Below are 15,411 nucleotides of genomic sequence, written 5' to 3'. Positions count from 1 at the left end.
AATGATAAGCCTTTAAAAATATAATCTGTGCCTCCAACTAGACTTCCTGGATTATATTCCACCAATTTAGCCTCCTTTCCTGTTTTAACACAAGACTGTTATCAGTCTGAATCCCTGATAAGTGTTCACAGCCCTGCTAGCAGCTCTGCAAGGCTGTATTTAGGCAGAACAATGATTTTTGCGAAATGCTAAAGACAGCATAACATGTTATGTTTACCAGCTTCTCAGTTTAGTGTGTGTTAGCATGCTAACATTTGCTAATTAGCACTAAACACAAAGTAGAGTTGAGGTTGATGAGATTGTCATTAATTCATTTTTCATCTGAAACAGTGTCTTCAGGAAACAATGCATCACAATTCATGGGAAAGTTCACAACACAGCTGGGTCAAATTGCCTTTACATTATTGTTTTTTCTTTAGTTGGCCAGTGGGACTAGTGCTTCAAAATATTTGCATCTATCCCTGAAAGTATTGTACACATTTACATTGTAACCTGTTGCTGGCGCTAGAGAACCAGTCAGAGGATCACCAAAGTTATCTCACTTCATCCTGAGAGGAACATGAATGTCTGTACCAAATTTCATGGCAGTTGATCCAAAAACTTTCTGCAGACCGACTGATCAATAGACCATCACTGCTGTCCCCAGTGACATGCTGCTAGCATGGCTAAAAACATTTTGTTTTTGCAATAGTGTTGAAACTCAGATGTCATATCAACACAAGCAACGATGCATTTCAAATGATACACAACCCAGCTCATAACCTGTGATGCATGCCATCTCCACGGTCCCACTGTATACATGTGTGTGACTATAAATGTATCGCATGTCCAGTTATGTAGGCAATAGTAGTAGAGTCAACAGATTGCAGAGTTTTCCGTATTCCTTAATTTGTTTGCTGTCTCATTCTTTGCTGTAATTGCCCCGGCTGATAAGTGGATGTGTGGATTTTCTAGTGACTAGCGTCCATCCTGCCGCCTGTCTCTGATGCTGTGGTGGAGAGACAGGCTTTCATCTCGGCAGCCTGTTCCATACTGAGAGAGAGAGAGAGGCAGAGGAATGAGAGATTACAGTCCTGCCTGTGTCTCTCAATCTAGGTCACAGAGCATCAGGGGGCAACACGCCTGGCTCATTTAGCCTGTGAGTCACGCTGGGCCAGGACTGCTGCTGGGGATCTCTCTCCTCTCTCCCACCCACCCCAACGCCACAACTGCCTGATTCCCCCCACTGCTGTATTATTGTAGTTTTCCTGCTGCTTTATTACTGCTGTAGTATTAGTGTATACATCCCTGAAGGATAAGGCTGACATTCATTCAATGCTTATTGACAATTCCATTAAAAGACCAAAACCAACAGTAATGCATTAGTCTGTCTTTCATCTTCACACACAATATATTTGTGGTTTCTAATATATATGCACATTTATATATAAATTCGCTAAAACAGCAGGGCACTGTAGTTTCCTGTTGGCATTACTCAAAGAGGAGTAAATAGTGCATTTGTTGGGGTTTTCAGCTGTGGATTAATGTACAGTTAATGTCCCAGTGATTAATCTATCAACTGAAAATTATTCAGCAACTAAGCTGATAAACGATATATTGTCATCAAATCAGTCATTTTGCTAAGCAAAAATACCAAACATTTGCAGGTTTCAGCTTTTCAAATCTGAGGATTTGATGCCTTTCTTTGTCATATATCATCAACCATTGTTTATTCAAAGAAAACTGACGAGCATTAAGCTCTTCTGCAGCAGTGTTCACATTCATACGGACTAAAAGCATATGCAATATATCATAACAGCCACAATAATATTAACAATAAAATTATGAAAAAGTCTAATAAAACAAAAGAACTAGCTGACATGTCTGGCAAGAATGATATACTGCAATAAAACAGTAAAACATATATAATAGTAAACTCCATTAGGGCTGTGATTAACTATAATGGTCATGATTGATTAATCTGCCAATTTTTTTTATAATTAATTGATTAATCTTTTATAAAATGTCAAAAAATTATAAAAAATGCTCATCACAATTTCCCAGAGCCTAAAGTGATGTCTTCAAAATGTTTCTTTTGTCCAAAAAAGAAAAAACTAATGTAATGTATGTTACATTGTGTAAGTCAAAACCCAAAACTCTTCATTATTATCAGAAATGACAAAGAAAAACAGCAAGTCCTGACATTTAAGAACCTGGAACCAGCAAATGTTTGATGTTTGTGCTTGAAAAATGACTGAAACCGTTAATCGATTATCAAAATAGTTGGCAACAAATTTTCTTTATATCAACTAATCAATAATCTTCACAGCTCTAAATTCAATATCTTTGGATTTTGGACTGGAAAACCCTTTAATTGTAATGGCTATGGTTCACCATCTTACATTTAAAGCAAAAACAATGAATTTATTAATTGAGAAAATAATCAGCAGATCAATCGATAATGAAAATAATTGTCAGTTGCAGGCCTGGTGGAAAATGAACTACAGTGTTTATGTCCATCATAATGATGGAACATGTCGCCCAGTGAAACTGTGTTTCTCACTGATGTTTGGATACACACACAATATTGGAAAACCGCATATCAGATTTGTTGGCAATGAGAAAAATATAAAATATCACCACATTTATCCTTCAGGGTTGATGGGCTGGAAAACACTGGCAGAGCAGTATGCACATATGCGTGTCCATGCTTACTTGTGCAGTTATCCGTGCATGTGTGTGTACACTCAGCATTGACAGGGACAGGAAGGAAGCTGATTTAGCCTATCTATTTAAAAGCTTATTAACTGTTGCAGAGGAGCTGTACTCTGATCTCTAGCCAGCGCTCCGGGCCACAGACTTGGTTTCACACCACAAAAATAGGGACTCTTCTGCCATCAATGTCACACAGAAAAACAACAACAGAGTCATTTATTTATTTTTTTATTATATAACACCCTTTTGTATCCAATTTCACCATGCACACAGACCCACACACACATAAACACAGGACACATTGAAGTACAAAAAAGGCTGAATAATTTAGATGAGACCTGAGCACACACCTCCACACAGACATTCAGTGCCATCTGGATTGCTGAACCATCTCACTTTCAAGTCCACAGTAAACTACAGGTGTGCTCTCGGCTTCCTCCGGCTTTAAAGTTGTGCTTCGTTAAACCCTCTGGTTATCAGCACTGATCCTCTGATCTATTTGTTCTCTTACTTCTGTAGCTTGTAAATAAAAGTAACACAACTCAGAGAAATGACAGTGGTGGAGGGAGAGAAGTAAGTAGTGGTCAGGTCACTGTGCTGTTCACTGAATTATTAAAAGTGGAAGTAGCTGCTTGCAGCACGTGCTTCAGACTCTGCACACTAGTTAGTTCACTGCCATTTAACCCGAGTCTCTTTCTAGCTTACATGTTACTTTCTATTCTGTCAGCAGACTGATCTCATTTGTACTAGTATTTGTTAGGGCTGGGTAGTGTCGACTGTTATGAACCAGTACCAAGTAATGTTGTAAAAAATATTCATATATTAGTAAGTACTGATGCTGAATATTTGAAATGCTTTCCACGCTCTGTTTTCACAGTATCAATACTGTGGTACCAGAAGCACATGGCTGCAGGGCTTACATAGTCCCGCTTCTTTCACTAACCCACAGTGTCATCTTCTACTCATCCCACGTCTCATTTCTTTTATCCATTGTCATGTTATAGCCTTGTTATATATATCTGCAAATAAAACAAATAAAAAAAATTATGCCCTCAATGTTTAGTCAAGTTTTTCCCAGTGGTATCGAAAATAGTATCCAGTATTGATATTTTTCAAGGTATCATATCGAAATTAGAAATTCCAGTGTCATGACAACATTACCGCAGGTAGTATTGAAACTTCTCTAGTCAAAGGATGCCCACATTCAAACCTTTTTGTACCCTGTTCTTTGATTTTAATGTGACGTGTGGTTGGCCCGCTACCGCAGCAGTTACAGCCCAGTCCGCGGTGTGGTGAATTTGAGCACAGTGTGTTGGACAGAGTTAGTAGTTAAGTGTGCCGAGATTCCACCACAATATTCAAAAACATGGCTATACTACACTCCTGTGGTGTGTGATTAGAAATAAAATCATAAATTGCAGAAGGATTATTTTAGGGATGCTTCCATTCACATGATGGGTTTTGAATAAAGCAGAAAAAAGGCCTTAAATTAAGTGCTGATAGTACTGGTATTAATACTACTGTATGGAAACTGGCACTGGTACTGGTGTCATAATTTTTTAAACAATACCCAGTTGTTCATGCAAATGAACAAGGGCCACCAGTGATGATTATTGTAATTGTCAGTGCGTTAATATTTCAATAAATCGTATCTATGAAATGTTAAAAAATAGTGAAAAGTTCCCATCAAAACAAGTGCTGAAGTTGATTGACATGAAATTAATTGCTAACTACTTTGATAATTGTTTCACTCTTGTATCAAGTAAAAACGTCAAAACATTCTGTGGTTCAAGCTTCTCCAATTTGAGGATTTTCTGCTTTCCTCAGTTTTATATTATTGTAAATAGAGCTGCAACAATATCTATTAATCAATTAGTTGTCAGCTATTAAATTAATCACTAACTATTTTTTATAATCAATTAAGTTTTTTTTTTTTTTAAGATTTAATGTCCACATTCTCTGATTGTGGATTAAAATGTAATGATTTGAAGAAGAAAGAAACCATCTTTAGTCGTCTATGACAGTAAACTGAATATATCTGAGTTATGGACAAAACAAGACATTTGAGAACATCACCTTGGGTTTGTGAAACACTGAACATCGTTCACCATTTTCTGTCATTTCATGGGCCAAACAACTAATTGATTAATGGAGAAAATGATCGACAGCTTAGTCAGTCATGAAAATAATAGCTGGTTGCAGCCCTAATTGTACATTTAAATTAGATTGCTGGTTGAACAAAACTATACATTTGAAGACTTTACCTTGGACTCTTGGAACCTTTGAGGGACATCTACTATTTTCTCATGTGATTGCTCAGATAAATTATTTATCAATCATAAAAAAATAATTGATGGTTGCAGCCCTAATCAAAGATTCCTGCAGCCCAGTTACGTCTTCATATTGCTTGATTCATCACATCAACAGTCCAAAACTCAAATATAGTCAATTAACAATGAGGAAACAACTGAATCCTAAAATATGAGAAACTGAAACCAGTGTGTGGTTTGCATCTTTGCTTGATGAATTACTAAAACGATTTGTTGTTGATCAGTTCTCTCACAGGTATAACATTTGACCAAAAGACAAACTCCTTCTGTAAATTTTAGCTTCCCAATGCATTTCAAGTGACAGCAGCCGCCCTCATCACATAGTCCTGGTGTATATCATCGCCATGGTTTTACATCTCATGTTCCCTCATGCAGCACCACATGGGGCTGGTTGCTATGGATACGGCCCATGTGGTGCCCCCACTCCCTGCCCCCAAACCCCCCTGCTTACACACACTTTTGCTCTGAATTTTCCATAAACCCTCTCCAGATTACAACGGCCATATGTCGGAGCCACACATACAGCAACACAATCAAATGTTCAGCTAAGCTGTTAAAACCATTACAGAGGAAACATGAGGTTTCTGCCACCCTGTCATAACTTAACCCACCAGCCTTGCTATTCCAAAGGCTGCTCCAAGACAGCCATCAGTATCCCATAATCCATAGCATGAAGGTCAAGGCCTCCAGACAATCCTCATCAGTACTGTGTATATATGTTATATTTTCCAGATATCTCAGCTCAGGTCAAACTAGTCTTAATAAAAGCTATTGAAAGATTTAAGTAATGTAAGTTTGGTACAAAAGCTGAAAATTTCAACTGGGAAATTCTGACCTTCACTGCTGTCTGGAACACGTAATTAATGTTGTGAAATAGTGACAGTTTTGTTTGGCTTAGGCATCAGAACTACTTGGTTAAGATTAGGAAATGATAATGGTTTGGGTTAAAGTAAGTATGTTACACTATGTGAGTCGTTCATTTATGTAAGTAAATGAGAATTTTACCTTTGACTTTTGGTTTCACACGTGACACATCTGATCCCATCCCACTCTCTGCTTCCTCCCCTCTGTGAAGACTTTCACGCTCTTTCTCCAGTCATAATTACTACGGCCACTAGAGGTTGCCTCCCAACAGTAAATGTAAATATGGGTCGTAATAAGCTGTTTGCACAGATGACCTACAGCCACATGATGTACCTAGTAGGGTTGGGTAATTGGACGAACATATCGTCTATCGACAGTGGGTTGAATCCGATTTTTAGGGCGATATTTGTCATTTTATTCTGGTAATGTAATCATCTGCAGAGTGACAGCCTCTGCTCTGCACTGCTCTCTCAGCGACACAGTACACACCCACACAGCCGACAGTGAGTGCACTGAGCTGGGTGACAAGTGTGAGGAAAACAGCCTGCAGAGTCAGACTCTTTACAACCTTTTCACAGGGTGAATTAAGGATTCATTTTGTCCAAACCAGAGTTGGTGATTGTTGGAAGAGTGGCCAGACTAACAAAGATGGTTTTGGCGAATTTTACGTCTTATTCTGTTGAGTTTGAATAAAGTGTGTTTTCCAAGGAGTTAACGAACCAATTCAGGTCGTCTTTGTTTGGTAAAAGAGAGAAGCTTGAATTCAGAAGGTGTACAGTTGTATTTCTCCATTTAAAATGAAAAATAAGTGTGAGAACATGTAATTTCTAGTCACATTGTGAGTTTATTTTGTCTATTGGACGTAATGAACATACCAGAGTGAAGTGTTGCATTGCTGGTGGACAGACTGTATTCGTATTATCATTATTATTATTATTAATTTCAATTCTTTGTAAATGCATTTTTTCTCATCTAGAGCTCCTCTTGTCTTCCCTCTTGTGCTGTTGGGGTTGAGCACAGTGAGACATTGTATGTCAAAGTGGGCTGTATAAATAAACTTGACTGGACTTGACTGCAGCATCTGCTCAGTGACAGTGACAAAGAATCAAAGTCTCTTGAACTTTACAGATAGCAGTTTACACTTTGTTCCCCCACGTGTAGAGCCATCACCTGGTATTTTTATTTGTTGTTGATGTTTTGGAAACAACAAAACATATCCTCTGAATGATCCTCAGGGTTTAGGTCCTCAGGAACACTGGGATCACTTGGTTTACATCATGTGCTACACACAGTGTCTCATACCAGTGTGTAAATCCCACAGGAGGATATGCTCTTGTTGGTGTTATGTAGCTTGTTACTACAGTTATCTGTGTCTAAGTGTGTGTGTGTGTGTGTGAAGTGTAGCGTGTCAGGTGTGTCGGACACACCCTCCTCTTTCATTCTGTCTGCACAGAGAGAGAAGAAAAAGTCTACAACAGGAGGTGGAAGGGAGCTACTGGCTGAGTCACTCCTTCTTTTCAGTTAACTTGCTGCACTCCTCTGCTTTGTAACCCCTGTCATTACTTCCACTGGCCCTGAAGGGCCTGCATGTGTGTGTTTGTGTGTGTGCTCGGTGTCGTCACTCCCTGTCGGAGCGGAGTGTGTGGAGTGAAATATGATTCACTCTGTTACCTGAGTTGACCACACCCTGCCTGCTATTCCAGAGGGAGAGAATCCCTGGAGACCTGTGTGTGTGTGTGTGTGTGTGTGTGTGTGTGGCGGGGGGGGTCAATGCACTGTCGCAACAAGATGAAGCTTGCAGCGTCCTTACTTGATTTGTTCTTTGTATTTGTTTTATGTTGCACTTACAAAGAAAGGGAAATGTACCAACAAGACGAACACTGACTGTGAAAAGATGTTGTTGTGCCTTTAGTTTTATTGCTCTTTGTCATACTGACTGGATGCTAGAGGGGTTATGTTTTGAATGTGGTCACCATCAGCCTAAATGTCAGTCACACATTTACCCGTCTGTCTTGTTGACGCACTTTCTAGTCCTCCAGTCCTGTATCAACATGCACTCTGAACTGTTGGTCCTACCACTGAGACTTTTGGTTGCTCATAGACAGCAAGTATACACATGCATAGATTCACACCTGTCATGCTTTGAACCCATGCCTCACTTTGACTGTATGTTATGTAATGCCCTGTTGTAAGCACTGTAAGTTATATAGTGGCAGACGTTTTCTTATTTCCCCCAACAAAAAATATACAGTGGCAGGATTTAGCTTTATAGATCTTCAGTTAAACCCTGTCAGAGGACGTAAGATTGATTACTGGAGAACATGACGTCATCCTCCCTGACAGGAAATATGTGTGTTTGTGTGTGTGAGAGAGAAAGAGAGATGTGAGGGACGCTATCTACTCAATACAGCATTATGTTGTCTCAGTTTAACAATAAATCACACCCAGCTGGTGGTAACATTTTCAGTGGTGTAGGCTGAAAAATGTACAGAATTTTTCCATGTGTACTTCAACTTAAAAATTATTTTGGAGGAGGGTCGTAGGAAGTGTTTGTTGTTGTTCACTTAAAGTTCAATACAGTGTTTAGGGATGGGCACAGTTAGTTGACTATACAAATGTAATTCCATTGTTAGTCAGCGCAGGGCTGTCATCTGTGTCATCATCAGATATGTGCCCGACCCTGCAGGTTGGCAGGGATGTAGAGGAAAAAAAAGTACTGGGAGAATTACAGTTCTGCCTTTTGATTGAAGTTCAATTTAATAATAATAATAATAATAATAATAATAATAATAATAATCCTGGAATTTGGCAACCCTTGTCCAGTAGCTATGGTCAGGATGGTGTGCGTGAGTGTGTGGATACGAGTGGGTGACTTTTGGCTGAGTTAGAGGCTCAGCCTGCTGGTGTAGAGGAGGCAGCTGGGAGGTTTCAGTAGGGCGTTTGTTCTACAGATCAAAATTTGCCAGCTCTTTAGGCCTCAGAAAGGCTGGTTTGGCAAATAAACAACCCTGCCATGAAAATAACACACTTGGAACTCATAGCACAGCACCGAACAGAGGGGGACCATATGTCATTCTTTATTCTGAACTAAAGGGTGACACGGGAGTGGTTTTTCGCTCCTGTCCCATCCCAATCCCATGAGGATTCCCATCCTATACCAATCCCGGAAGAATGATTCCCGTCCCTTCCTGCTCCCTTCAATCCACAGTCCACATGTCATTACATACATTTTTATTTTTACAAAACCGACCTATTGTTGTCATGATTCCCCATCCTGCCTGCTCCTGTTAACCTTTTTTCCTGTCCTGTCCCAGTCCCATTATGAATAGTGACTCCCATCCCACGGGAATCCCATGGGAATCCCAGCTCCTGCAATATTCCTGAAAAAACGTCAGCCTCTATTCCTGTACAAATAATCACATAGCCAAAGTGTATTGTACCCTGCCTTGGTTTTCACATGTAAGATCTGACATGAAGTCTAATGTGGTGTTGGTACAGTGCTCCACATTCCTCATCTTATCTTCAAACCTTGTTGAAATTGTCTGAGATAACAGCTGGAAGTTGCTGTAATGTTTGAACGTGTGTTGGATCGTTTTCAGCGAGCAGGTGTTGACAATGTGTTTTTTAAACTGTGTTCCTGAGAAAGCAGCTGAGTGAGACACGATGAGGGAGAGAAGAGGCGAAAGCAGAGAAAGAGAATAGAGGTCGGTAGCTAATTACTATTCAGACAGAGTGCCTGTGGGGTGGAAGGAGAGAGCCGTCTCGCTGCAATTCAAATAATCCGAGGCTGGCGAGTGTGAGAGTGTACGGGTGCTGAGAGAAGACACGGCTTTGATGTTTCCCTCAGCAGATTGTGAAAAATCAAACGCGTGTGCTCTGAGGTGAACGCTTGGGTCTTCTTCAACAATGCAATTGTGAAAGTGAGATGAAAGAGGAGAGCAGGGCTGTTATGCTTGTTGCTAAAATGGTTTGATTGTGACCTCCGCCATTAGGACAGACATGACTGGGTCACTGTGGGAAAGTGGGTTAACGAGTGAGCCCCTCATCACCTCGGCCGAGCTGTGCTTCGCCTCTTAATCAGATTTCTTTGAGTTTAAATTATGAGCAGACAGGAGCAGATTCTTGTCTTGTGTTACAGCAAAAGAATACAAGGCCGCAATTAATGACTATTTTCATTATTGACTAATGTTGATTATTTTCTTGATTAATTGATTAGTTGTTTGGTCCATAAAATGGCAGAAAATGATGAAAACTGTGGATCACTGTTTCCCAGAGACCAAGATTATGTCCTCAAATATCTTGAGTTGTCCTCAACCCAAAGATTTTCAGTTTACTGTCATAGCGGAGTAAAGAAACTCACAACTCAATTTCACATTTCAGAGGCAGAATTGAACATTTCGGCTGATATGAGATCAAGATGATGCGCACGCAATGTGAGCATGTCTGCAGTGTGGAGGATTTTTGTGCCTGAAATGGATATTAAAGTCACTGAGTGCTCTGTGTCTGTCATGTGGGGAGGAGCCAAATCAAATTCCTTCAACACTAAAGTAGAAATGTGTAATGTACTGTGCTAAATCATAAAATGACCATGATATGTCATCTGAGATTAATGACAACAACACTACAGCTGAGGTGTCCTCTGTGCTGGAAAAGTTTTGTTTTCACATTAATTAGAGGCAAAATTAATACAGAATGTTTGTAGAATATTAATGGCTGAAAGTGGCTGCAAGTGACTGAACTCCAACTCCAAAGTGTTTATTTATTTATTTTGGAGCAGTGGCCTTTTGTTTTCAGGGTAACAAGCTTAACTCTACATTGACAAAAAACTGACAGTTGTAAACAGCTGATCGACTTACTGTGCAGGACTCATCGTTGCTCACTATTGTCCAATAATAATGTTACGCTCGTCTTGTTCTTGTGTAGCTTCTGTCCCTGTGGGCGCCCTGCCAGAGCTTTGAGTCGGGGAAGACGGGGCAGGGTAACTCTTGACTTACTCCACCATAGATCGTATATTAAAGCTACTAGGAGCAAGGAGTTTTACCTGGTCTTTGAAAAAGTTTCAAGTTATTACTGATGCGTCTATATGACTTTCAGAAATTAACAAGACCATCTGTCAAGATAAACTGTTTCTATATACTTATTTTAAATGTCTGCCACCAGGTCAGATTCTCCTTGAAATAAAATGAAACGAGCCTGTGTTTATATTTTCCCAACCAAAACACTGTGACTGCTACATTTTAATTGTATTTTAACATTATGACATTATAATTTGAGGTTATTATTGTGGAAACAAAATATGAAATGTTCCTTGTTGGAGCTTTAAATAGGATGTCAACCTTTTTAATATACAGTTTATGGCTCCAAATTGTTATTTTAGTAATTTTTGAACACTGTAGTCTTTCATATTGCTCCTTCAGTTGCCCATCTTAAGAGCTGTTTTCCTGATCACAAATTTCTGAAGGACAAAGAGAAACATCAGTGATTTAAAAAAAATGCCATGAGTTTTCTTATTTTGCCTTGCCTTTGCCTGTATTTTATTTCTGCATCTGCCAGTGGGCCATCACGATAAAAGTATGCATGATAGTATATTATTCCACTACAGGAGAGACTTGATGTTCTCTGCTGTTAGATGAGAAAAGAAAACATGTATCTGCACCAGCAATTGGCCAAAATGAGTTAGAAAATATTGGATATCTGCAGAAAGCCAATATCATGTATACCTTAGATGCAGCTCCAACTGCTGCACTAAATAACAAGAAAGTGGATATAATAGTGTCTTCTGTCATTTTTCTCATACATCAGTTTCCCAATTTCTCCACATTTTCATTTCCTGTCTGCAGCTCTGTCCACATGTAGCTCACTGATTGGATGCATCCCTTTAAAAACTGTTAACTCTTCAGCTCCCACTGCTGGAGCCTGGCTCTGGTGATACATCCATAAAAAAAAACAGATGAATTTCAAATCATCCAGATGGACGAGTGATTACTTTTTTCATTTAATGCCATGCCAGCCCCCTCCCCCATCGCGGACTCCATCCCTCTTTCTGTGTGTCTTTCTGCAGAGAAACTGCCTGTTCACATGAGCTAAAAATAAATCGTGTGACTGAGCTAGGCCAACTGTACCGTTCATGCATTACTTATGGAAGTGTTTGCTTTTCTCCATTTTTGTGCAGAAAAAAAAAGAGCCCCAGTCCCTGAGTAGATATTGTGTTGGAGTGGACTCTCAGGCAATATCCTTCAAACATGAGCACGCTCATCTCTGTCAGCTCGTCTGTAGTGTGTCAGCAGTCTGCTGCTTTAACTGAGTAATGTGCATTTTGCTGAAATATTGCTGGGTTGTTATGGTTGTTAGATGTAAAGATGTTGTAATTAAATCTTAGATGATTAGTCAGTATTTAAATGCAGAATTTGATCTGTGTATTGTCTTTGATATCATCACATCATGCTATCTTTTGTTATTTTTATATTTGTTTAGGGACAAGTATGAGGCATTAACCTAACCTTAAGCTAATTTGCAGAGGCTGGGCTTCTAAAATACATAAAGCTCAATACAAATACACAAGACACAGTAAAAAGCACAAACTCAACAATTAAAACTTTCATTAAGAACACAAAACTCAGAAATCAACAAGAAAATACAGTCAAAACAATATTAAACATAAACGCTGACACAATAAATCACCATAAAATAAGAAGCACCAGATTATTCATGTCTTGAATGCATTGAATAACAGTGTAACAGTTAAGTCATTGTTTTGTACACCATTTATCACAATTTATAGAACAAATTTTGGTTGAAAGTTCAAAGACATATATTGTACTTGCTGTAGTTGTCCAGCGTGTGTTCAGTTTTGTTTTTTATCTCTAAATGAAGTGGTGTAGATAATGAAAATGATGATAATCTGTCTTAACTGTTGATACTGTTGCAAAAGGACTTCCACACACTGTCTAAATTACAATATAACATTTTTGTATATTTGGACTGTTCCTGACTGAAATTTTCTTTAGCCAGATCTTGTTTGGCCATCCAAACAAATGTTTGACAATGTCCTGTTTTTTCACAGTGTGGTGCGTTACACTAAATTATGAGCCTACATAAGTATGTTTTATCAGTTAGACCTGCATTTTAATGCCTTTCCTCTTCATCTGTGATGGGAAAATATCAGATTTTCACACAGTCAGAGAAATTAAAAGTGTGTGTCCTCCTATAGGTCAGATATAAAAGCAGCAGACCTGCGGAGCTTCAACCAAATCAGAGTTGATGACTGTTGGAACAGTGGAAAGATGATTTGTTGTCAAACACTAACAATAACTATCTGAGTCTATCAGTGGCAAAGACGAGCACAAGCAACAAGCAAGCGTCCCCTGCTCTGTGCGCTCTGCAAGTGACAGTGTGTCACGCTGCTCTGCGTTTCTATCACTCTTCTCTGCTTACATCACTTTGTTTTGTGCTTTGTGGTGATTTAGAGACTCTGTAAAGTTTACAGCCTCTCATGCTCTGTGCACAATGATGCAGATAAAAAAACAAGAGCTGAAACTTGTTTACCAACCACTCCTTCTCCCCTCTCTCATCAGTCAACCAACAGCGCATGTGGTCCTGAGGATATTTTTTAATAAGTGCACCAACTAATATAAAAATATATTTATGATTCCCTTTAATTCCTCATTGAAATGTTCTCCCTGTGCATTTTTGTAACTGTAATACACACTGACTGACAAAGACAAAAAAAAACAACATGAATGCTTAGCTGGAAGAAACAGTCTAGAAGAAGAAACTAACCCCCAGCCCTAAGTCCTTTTGCAACATTTAGGTCCTCTCAGCCCTCTCCTACGTATCAGTCTCATCGAATTGATGTGCGGAGTGATCTTTAGTTCTCAAACTGTTGATGTTGAAAGTTTATTCTTGACCTTGACCAACAGCTTTGCAGCTTTCAGTCATATCACATGATCCTCCTCTGCTGATGGAGTTTGCTCAGTTGTCATACAATTGTTGTATTGCTGAAATTGCTTGTTGATGTTGGTTTGAAAAAGTGAAATTGAGATTTCATTTTTTTCTAAAGTGTTGGATTGCTTACAAGGTGTACGGTCCTCTCAGCGCTCAGTTAGTATATTCTAATTTATCTGATCGTATGCTCAATCCAGAACTGCCAAACAACCTGCTGATAAAATCATTTCTGGCATAAAACCCTGAAGGCTATCAACAACCACTAAGTTACTACTAAAGTTGCTAACTGGATTGTGTTCCTGGAGAGTTTACATACATAGGGGCTTTTATGCCAGCTTAAGATATGACAGGAAAGGGGGAGAAAGAGTGAGGGAATCCCATGCAGCAAAGGCGGGAGTTGAACCCACGGCCGCTGCAGAGGACTCACTGCCTCAGTACATGAGGCGAATGCTCTACCAGCTGAGGTACCAGGCTGCTGTGTTCCTGGAAAGTCAATAAACAATCACCCCATCATCTTATGATTTAATTCTAATACAACCCTGTTCCTGATAACTGTCGTGTCACTTAAGATTATCACATCTCTTTGCTATGTCAGCACGACAGCGAGCCATCTAGATTGTTAGTATAAGTACAAAGCCTTGTTTCGATCTGCTCCTGTGTTCATAAAAATTCAACACTCCCTGTTTCAGCTCTGTATGTAGAGATTGCTCAATGCCACTTTTTCATGTCTGATATCAATACCGCAACTTCTGTCGAAACGAATACCAATTTGATACTGTTTTTTTTCCTTCTCTTAAACAGCCAAGCTATTTATAATACATTTAATTTATTAATACCTGTTAATGGACACACTAATCTAGTCATCCAAAAAACATCAAGCTCAAACTGTGAGACAAACATTCTGCTCCCCTAAAGAAAGAAATACAAAGCCCACAACATGACTCAACTATATTGCAGCTTCATTTTATTTAAACTTTTTCCCCACACAGAACTTTTATCTGCATTTTTGATTGTTCAGCACCATCCATCCAACATCCAGTCCAGTGATTTTGACCAGTATCAGACTGATATTGACTGATATTGAGTATCAGATCGGCTCTTCCCTACTTTTAAGCTCTGACTAGTAGGGTTGGGTGATATGTTAAAATTTTCCAATGAGCCACCATCAGCCTAGCAAATGGTGACCAAATTAAAAGCCTAGTCCAGCGATCCAGTGGACAAAAATCCTTAATTTCTTAGCGAGGCTTTTATTGTGAAAGATTTGCTGGAACTTGTTGTGAAAACTCACTGATTTGATACTACACTCTCATTCATGGGCTCTTATGTTCCACTTGGGAGAAGCTGGTCCGAATTTTGGCGCAATAGCAACTCTCAGAGCTCCAGGAGATGATGCGACTGCAGAGGAGAGGCTGCTGTTCACTGTCAGTAGGGCCAGTTAATGGACAACAATGGCAGGATTATTTAGTTTTCTGCTTTGACTTCATATACCGAACTCCATCATTCTTATGCACAGTGACACCATCTTCATGATGAAGATGAGGTTTGAGGGCAGCCAGTGGCGGACATACTGAATGAATCA

At 39.3% G+C, this 15,411-nt stretch overlaps 1 protein-coding gene across 4 annotated transcripts in view; it reads left to right on the top strand.

Annotated features, from left to right (window-relative positions):
- dip2bb (DIP2 acetate--CoA ligase B (putative)b) overlaps positions 1-15,411 on the top strand; it is a 55,298-nt gene that overhangs the window by 5,154 nt on the left and 34,733 nt on the right. The window lies entirely within an intron of this gene.

Source organism: Lutjanus erythropterus, chromosome 2, assembly GCF_056507025.1.
Source record: "Lutjanus erythropterus isolate fLutEry1 chromosome 2, fLutEry1.hap2, whole genome shotgun sequence".
Taxonomy (NCBI): Eukaryota; Metazoa; Chordata; class Actinopteri; order Lutjaniformes; family Lutjanidae; genus Lutjanus; species Lutjanus erythropterus.
Note: the sequence above shows the minus strand (reverse complement) of the source record. Positions and strands in the feature narration are given on the sequence as shown.